The sequence below is a fragment of the Trachurus japonicus genome, chromosome 14, assembly GCF_045865225.1.
Source record: "Trachurus japonicus isolate A0001 chromosome 14, Traja_1.0".
NCBI lineage: Eukaryota > Metazoa > Chordata > Actinopteri > Carangiformes > Carangidae > Trachurus > Trachurus japonicus.
In genome coordinates this window covers 31,906,907-31,915,600 of record NC_140920.1, presented here as the reverse complement: position 1 = coordinate 31,915,600, position 8,694 = coordinate 31,906,907, and the positions used below count along the sequence as shown (strand labels likewise).

At 40.9% G+C, this 8,694-nt stretch overlaps 1 pseudogene; it reads left to right on the top strand.

The window, feature by feature from the left end:
* The first annotated feature begins 1,034 nt into the window (after window positions 1-1,034).
* On the top strand, window positions 1,035-7,005 carry LOC146975102 (G2/M phase-specific E3 ubiquitin-protein ligase-like; annotated as a pseudogene).
* The last annotated feature ends 1,689 nt before the right edge of the window (window positions 7,006-8,694 follow it).

Sequence of the window (8,694 nt, the reverse complement as noted above, 5' to 3'; positions counted from 1 at the left end):
CTAGTATAGTCACGCACACTTACTGTCATACTCTTTCACACACACTAGTTTAGTCACACACACTTACTATCATACTCTCTCACACACACTAGTTTAGTCACACACACTTACTATCATACTCTCTCACACACACTAGTATAGTCACACACACTTACTAGTATAGTCACACACACTTACTATCATACTCTCTCACATACACTAGTATTGTCACGCACACTTACTACTATAGTCACACACACTTACTATCATACTCTCTCACACACACTAGTATAGTCACACACACTTACTACTATAGTCACACACACTTACTATCATACTCTCTCACACACACTAGTATAGTCACACACACTTACTATCATACTCTCTCACATACACTAGTATTGTCACGCACACTTACTACTATAGTCACACACACTTACTATCATACTCTCTCACACACACTAGTATAGTCACACACACTTACTAGTATAGTCACACACACTTACTATCATACTCTCTCACATAGCACTAGTATTGTCACGCACACTTACTACTATAGTCACACACACTTACTATCATACTCTCTTACACGCTATTATGGATGGAACAACATGATAGTGAATGTATGAGAGAATAATATGTGATGTGTGCAAGTATAGTAGTATGTGTGAGAGAGTTTGATTGAAACGGAAGTCAACTTGAATTTCCAGTTTCTGATTGGCTCATCACGGGTGTAGGTACCGGATGTGTCTCTCCAGGGATCTCAAGGACAATGTCCCGCCTCCTGGACGTTAACGTGTGAAAATGGTCGACCGGGACCGTGTGAATGAGGCAATTGGAATTTTGAATAACATTTTAACCCGTTCTAATGTGATAACCACAATGTCGGAAATTTCGAACCGTAATCAACAGCCCTCAAGTAGCGCGGTCGATGGGGAAATGCGGCGGCTCTTCAGACCTGGAGCATCAGGTGTATCAGGGCAGAGCGGGCCCTCTCAAGCTAATGGCAACCAAGCAAATCAACCTCGATTTCAAACACAACAGTACTTTGGCGGATGGGCTTCCAGCAGGTCAAGGAGGAGGTAAGGTCATTTCATTTAGTGGATTAATTTAGCCTTATGGGCTGCTTAATAACATTAAAAGCACGAGCTGGGTTCACGTGGGTCTGTTTGAATGTCTAGGTCTCGTACAGATCAGCAATGTTTTTGCTGCCACTGTGCCACATTAACACTTTTAGCTAGCAGCCAGGCTAGCCTATAACATAAGGGCAACTATGCAAGCCTGTTCCGCTGTGGTAAACCATGGATGTATTAGGTAAACCTCCTCCCGGTCGTGCGCATTTTTTAAGGAAGTGGTTAAAAATCAATCAGCGGAGTGGTGGATTTATGATTACACCCAATCCTACGGCTTGATTGCTCGGCTTCGATGTAAACAAAGCAAAGGCTGAAGTGCCCCGCTTTCATTAAAAAAAGAATTACGTCCCTCTCATTTTCCGCTTCGGAAAGAGTACGGCCAGGGTGCGATCTCCCCCCCCCCTCTGGTCATTTATTATTATCCCCGGTGGGGATACGTGTTGTCCCTCCCTCTGGTCAGTAATATCCTACTTTAGATCAAGTCTACATTTGAACCGCGAGCCTTCTCATCCCCAGCAGCGCACAGAGACCGTGTAGCCCAGGCTACTGTAAATTCTCAAAAAAAAAAAGAAAAAAAAAAAAGGCGAGAGATGCCGGTTGCACTGGGTCGGGTCTGTCTCCAGGTTTGAGCAAATAAAGCCGGTCTCAAGCCGGGTCTGTTTCTATATGCTTAATGTTTCGGGTGCAACAAAATCAACATCTAATCTGTCCCTTCAAAATAAAGTTAGTGACGTGTCTGTTTGGAGCAGCTGCTGACAGATGTGCAGCTGCAGTGACAGTTTCCTCATCACTAAACCTGGGCCACCATCCGATCCTTCCTCGGGACAAAGTCTCTTGGACATATATCAGGCCTATTCTGTGTTTTTCTTCTCTTTAACCGTCTCATTTCAGCTTTTGTCGGTTGGCAATCATCTGGTGCACCCGCTGTTTCTCTCTCGCGCTCGCTCACTCACTCACTCTCATGCGCATATAAATGTTATAAAACAGGGTCAACACTGGTCGGACCTGGTCGGGTCTTTGCTCATTTATTTGCTCAAACTTGGAGCCAGACCCGGTCCACAGACCAGAGTCTGGTTGAGAACGGTAGTTGTCAGGTACGGGGGTACGGTGCGGGGGGGGGGGGGGGGGGGGGGGGGGCAGACTTGGTTTTCTGGATGAGTCCGGGATCGTCACCGCTCTCTGCCTCACTGTAACCACAGGCTGTGCTCATGCCAGAGATACCAGGCTAGTGTGCCATTTTTGCAAATAATGTCAATAATATATTTTTATATAGAGCCTTGATTATCTTTCCCCTAATCCTCAAGACCTAAAAGAACAGTTAACATTTAAAAACAACTTCATAATATTTTTTGTGTGTTTACCATATGTGTGAAATTTATTTGGTCATATCAAATTTTCTACATCCATGACACCACCACAGCATGCATATTCTTAAAGCTCAGGTTGTTTTGAAAAAAAAAAAAGATAGTACCTCAGTCCTTCAGTGTGATTGAAAACCTGGCTCGACTAAAGTAAACCAGACATCTTTTTCATGTAGCCTATGGATTGCTTGTTTGTTCATTCCTTTTGGATTTATGAGACACATTGCCTATCCTGTAAAAAATCCATTGTATTTTTGTTCTGCTGACTTTTTTGCACATGTTAAGTTGGTTGAATAATTTCATATTAATATGGGTAAGCTCATGTTTCACTTTCAGATGATTGCCTGGAAGTGGAGCGATTCTAAAGCCTGGAATACAGTGTACAATTTTGCAAACGTTCCTGTTTAATGCCAATCCTCGCACCCAAGGATTGGACCGTACAGTGAGAGCACAGAAATCATGAGCTTGTGTAGCAGTTGTGAAATGGTTGCTTATAGGCTGAAGGCTCAACACCATGCAACCATTTCACAACAGCTACACTTGTGCCTCACATCATGGTTGATTTACTCATACAGTGTGAGTTGGCATTAAACAGGAAGGTTTAAAAAATTGTACAGTGTATTCCAGGCTTTAGAATTGCTCCACTTCCAGGCAATCATCTGAAAGTGAAACATAAGCTTACCCATGTTAAAATGAAATTATTCACCAACTTCACATGTACAAAAAACAAAAACACTGTCTTACTGACAACATGCAATTACAGTGCACTCTTCTTTCTTTTTCTTTCAGGCCTAACACCCAGCACCATCCCAGTTTCAACAAAGACGTCATCCTGCTACCCCATTCTGCATGGGATGAAGTTTGTAAACACAAAATAAAAAGAAAACTTCATGAGAATGGCTTAATTCTAAGCGCCTTTGAGATTAGGAAAACGTGGGACAACAGGACAGTCATTGCAGAGATTCGAGAGGCATTCCAAAACAAAATTCCCGAGGATGTCAGGTATTATATTATTTGAATTTTTGATACATCATGGATTAAAACTGGCCTTGTAATTGACTCCTATTTCTTTCTATTTTTCTTTATTCTTCTTTTATTATTTTCCCAGTGTTGAACTGTTGATGGCATGTGGCACCAAATTGGTGTCACCAAAGCTGCGCGAGGGCCAAGAGTTGAATGGCTTCATTATCCATAAAGTCTTTAAAGCAAAGGCATTGTACATACGGCCAGGAAGGGATCTTCCATTTCAGGTAAGGGATTTAAAATGAATGCTTATCCAGATAGCATACAGCTGTCATTTTTGAGAATAACTCCAAGATTTTGTATTTTTTGTTGTTTTAGTTTGACAGCACAGATTCAGATGACTGTGTGGAGATTAACACCACAATAGCATCCAACAACTTCCAAGCTGGAGGCTATATGTGTACACGGTCCAGGGGAAACCAAATTTCAACTCAGCCTCCTGCCACCCCACATGCATCCAGTGACACCGCCCCGACAGCTACACTGCTCTCTGCACCACAAGCATTGAGTGACATTGCGACTGAAACTGAACCACCAGAAGCACCCAGTGCTTGTGGTGGTGCAGGGAGGACTGACCACTATGCTGCCTACCTGTCCATCATGGGTTCAACCTCAGACCTCTCTTCTGATGAAGAGGATCTTAACCAGGCTATAATGGCTAGTCTTGAGAGTCATGCGTATGTAGCCCATGAATCAAATATTGTTCAATTAGGTTCTTCATAAACATTTAAGCTTAGAAGCTAGATGCTTCAGATGGTTAAGAGATGCAAATTTGTAATTGTTATATATCTAGATAACCATGCCATTGACAGCTTGTTTTTGATGAGGGCAAGACCTGATCAATGATCATTGATCTCAGTCTTTTTCATTCTACATAATAAATAATTTTTTACATCAAACAGTACTTTCTGTTCTGATAAATTGTATAGTTAGCCACAGTGTTACATTCTACTAACACTGAATATCCAGTGGCTATGTTTGAAGAAACCAACCTTGATTGTTTTATCACATTTTATGCAGAAAACTAAATAATTGTAACACTTTATTGATATTTATTTCTTCTTTATTTCACTCAACAGGGTATCTGAACAAACAAACACAGAATCAGCACAAGAAGTCCTCCTCAGTCTTGCATCTCAAATTGATGCCACCCAGAGATGCAGATTCAACATCAACAGGTCCTCAGTGCTGGATGGTGCTCTTCGAGGGTTCAAGAGGCTGTCATACAATCCCAAATATCAGATGAATATCAAGTTCTCTGATGATTTGGGACTGAGTGAAGAGGCTGTGGACCTAGGTGGCCCGAGAAGGGAATTCCTGCGGTTGCTTATGGAAGCCCTTGCAGTGTCACCAATGTTTGAGGGGAGGGCAGGGAGATTGAACCTAGCATTGGACAGCACAGGTACATGATAAAAACACATAATGTATTTTGGGAACTCTGTATGCTTATTGTTCTTTGAATCATTTTTCATTATTATGCTCACATCTTATGCCATTTTTTGCAGTCTAACTACTCCATCTACTAAGTATAAGTAGCTTCTACTGCACATTATTATTTGTGTTTAACTTTTTATTCTCTTTATATATTTTGGCAATATTAAATGTTTTCTGACATTTTTGTCCCATTGGAAATGCATTGGAATGATCTTCAAACTTGTCTACTACTTCTACTAGTTCCACATACTATCAGCTCAGTCCTCATTGCACTTTTTAAAATGCTTCACGAACCTCACGAACATGTTCCTATGGTGCAAACGCAGACAACACAGGAGTCACAGAAACCCTGTAGTTTGGGGTAGAGAGGGTGCAGGAACTAAAGGTTCTGGGTAGTTCTGGTGTGGAAGTGGCTATACACTCTGTTTTGTGAAGTGTCAGTCATTTCTTGTCCTGTACCGCCACCTACTGGATGTCACACACACAGCTAATACTGCACATATTTTTTGTCTGTAAGTTTGTACCATATATTTTTATCGATGTTCTCCCTCTATGCCATGTTTGTTCTAGCTTTAAGAGAGGATCGATATTTTATTGCTGGGCAGGCCATTGCTATAAGCTTGGTACATGGCGGTCCTCCACCAGGATTCTTTACACCAGCGCTGTACTCCCATCTGGTTGGTGGCAGTTCCACGATAAAGCCTGTTCTGGAGGACATTGCTGATGCGGACCTCTACGAGAAAGTAAAAAAGGTCAGAATATATAGTGAATAAATACACATTATGCTCTGCTATGCTATAGCTCATTTTTTCTGTCTTTATATTGTGTGCTGCTTTTAGGTGTCTGAAAGTACATCTTTTGAGGATCTGATGCGTGCCACGGAACCACTGCAAGATTATCTGGCAAATGCTGGGTGTCTCAGGCATTAAAATGCATTGAAGACAGAGATCTGTTGGTTCAAGATATTGTCATGTTCCAGGTGGTCCACAGAGTCTCTGGGGCATTTGAAAGGTTTGTAACGCAATTCAGAAAGTTTTTATTATAAAGATGACTGGTGGTTTTTACAACAGTTTCATCTCCAAATGCAAGGACATACATGCAACATAACATTGAACTGAACACTTTTCATTTAAATCAAATTGGAGAAGGTTTCAAACGACTCATGCAGTTAGCAACTCCTTATTTTCTGTAGAGTACACTGCCCTATATTATTTTCATTACATTCTCATCATAGAGATGGACTGCACATAGAACAGCATATTAAGAAGAATATTCTGTTAGATCTTGTAACAAAAACAAAAAACATTGTACATCTTTGACCAAACTAGACTTTAAAATGTATTTACCAGATATAAACAGAATTATTTTAGATTCTGACAGACTGACGAAATGTACATTTAAACATTTCAAATGTTTTAGCAGCCTAGATGTCATTTAACCTCTGCTAGAATTTGGAATAAGTAGTTTGAAGGATTTATTTTGTTGTGTCATCTTTTAATTTTTGCAGATTTAAAGAGGGACTGAAAACCCTTGGTGTCCTGGACGCCATGAGGACGTACCCGGAGAGTTTTAGACCCTTGCTGTGCCATCAACCACCTCCACTCACAGCCAACTCCATGGATCAGCTCTTCCAAATTAGACTGTCTGTTGCAGGAAGCAACAAGAGAATGGCAGAGGAACGTGTTGTGCCATTTTGGAGAGATTACTTGCTGGATGTTGAGGGTAAATATTGGTGTTGCATATGGCTCTGTCTCATGACAATATAGTGTGATATTTTCTGTACATTGACATTTTTCTTTGTTGTTTTTTTCCATGTATTAGAGGAGGCCGGAGCCTCAAAGCTAAGCGATGTCTTAGCCTTTGCAACTGGTGCAAGCATCGTCCCACCAATTGGCTTCTCTCCTCAACCAACAATTGATTTCCTACATGACCAGTCTGTAAACCCAGGACGCTGTTTGCCTATGGCCAACACATGCATAAATTGTCTGAAGCTGCCACTTTGTGACACATACACCGAGTTCAAAGACAGTATGGACTATGCATTAGAAAATACTCAGGGTTTTGGTCGAGAGTAATAATGCTGAATTTAGGAACCCTGTTTTCCCTCGTATGGTCGGTTGAAAATTTGCTGAGACCATTTCTTTTTGGGGCTGATTGATATGACTTTGAGTATATGATTTGATTAACTGTTTTTATTTGCTTTTAGAATATAAAGAAGAATAGTGATAAATGTTAGTCAAGTTTTTAATACTGTTGTGTACAGTTGTGTACCACTTAACGTTACTTGCTACCTCACAGTTACATCATAGTGCAGTGTTACCTATGGCCAGCACATAATAGACGGCCACTTTTGGGCACATTTACACTGATTTCAAAGACATTGTGGACTTTGATTTAGAAAATACTCAGGGTTTTGGTATAGAGAGTAATATTACTGAATTTAGGAACCCTGTTTTGCCTTGGATGGTCAGTTGAAATATTTGTTTTGAGACCATTTATTTTCCGGGCTGATTGATGTGATTTTGAGGTGTTTTATTTTATTACAGTTAATGTGCTGCTTACTGTTATTACTTGTTACTTGACAGTTACATCATATTTTAATCAAGTGTTGTGTGGCCTTGTTAATGTTGACTAAGAAAATGTAGCAGGCCTAAAAATAAACTGATACCATGATTACCATCATCACTCAATGGATCTATTGTATGTTGAATCCTGTCCATAAACTGCTGCATTCACAGTAAAGTCATTTTCCGGAACAACAACATTGTTCTCAGTCTCTAACTCAGGAGGGTTGTCTTCATTGATTCCAAAGGCATCATGTCTATCAAAAATGTCCTGAGTAGCACCAGCTCCAGCAGACTGGAGAACACCTCTGTGCCACAGTTGTAGAGGTGTCTGTCCTCCCTCTGTAGACAATCCATGGTTGTTCCACTGATTTCGGAACTCTGCAGCTGCCCTTTGAACTCTTGGCAAGTAGATGTAATGGAGACAAAACAGATGTTGTTCATCTGTTGAATTCAATATGCCTTCATTTTCCATGAAAGTGAACAGGTTGCTGAAGTGGAATGATACAACTCTGTTAAGCTCAGCCCATAAACGTTCTACTCTCTGATTATGGACACTGCGACCAGTAATGACACTGCCTCTGTTCAGCCCTCGTCTCCCCAACATATATCTGGCAACCCCTGTGTTCTCCATACCGTGGTCAGAGCGTACCCTTAGAGGGAGACCAAAGGTCTGTACTCCAGTACAGAACAGTCCCAGGACACTTGAGGCCCTGTTGTTGTTGAGACACTGTAAGTATATGATAGTTCGGCTAAAGCCATCCACACATCCATGGAAGACCATTCGCCACCTAACCAGTTTATGGTTTCCATCTATGTGCCTGTGGGGAGAAAAATAGCAAATAATTACTTAAGTGTAGCCCTGAGATTGAGACTGATCATGTATAATATAATAGATAGATAGATAGATAGATAGATAGATAGATAGATAGATAGATAGATAGATAGATAGATAGATAGATAGATAGATAGATAGATTGTATTGATCCCAACCTGGGAAATTACAGAAGAAAAATAGAGTAACATGAGGAGAGGACAACATAAGCACTGTAATGATAACAGCATATCTGCTAAGGATCTGAAGCTGATGTAGATGCTGCTTATATTTCCAGACAGCAGGGGGCGTTCAGTGTCTGTGAGCAGTTTAACCACAGAGGTCAGACATGGTTGTTGTTCCCTGTCTGTATGTCATCAAGACCA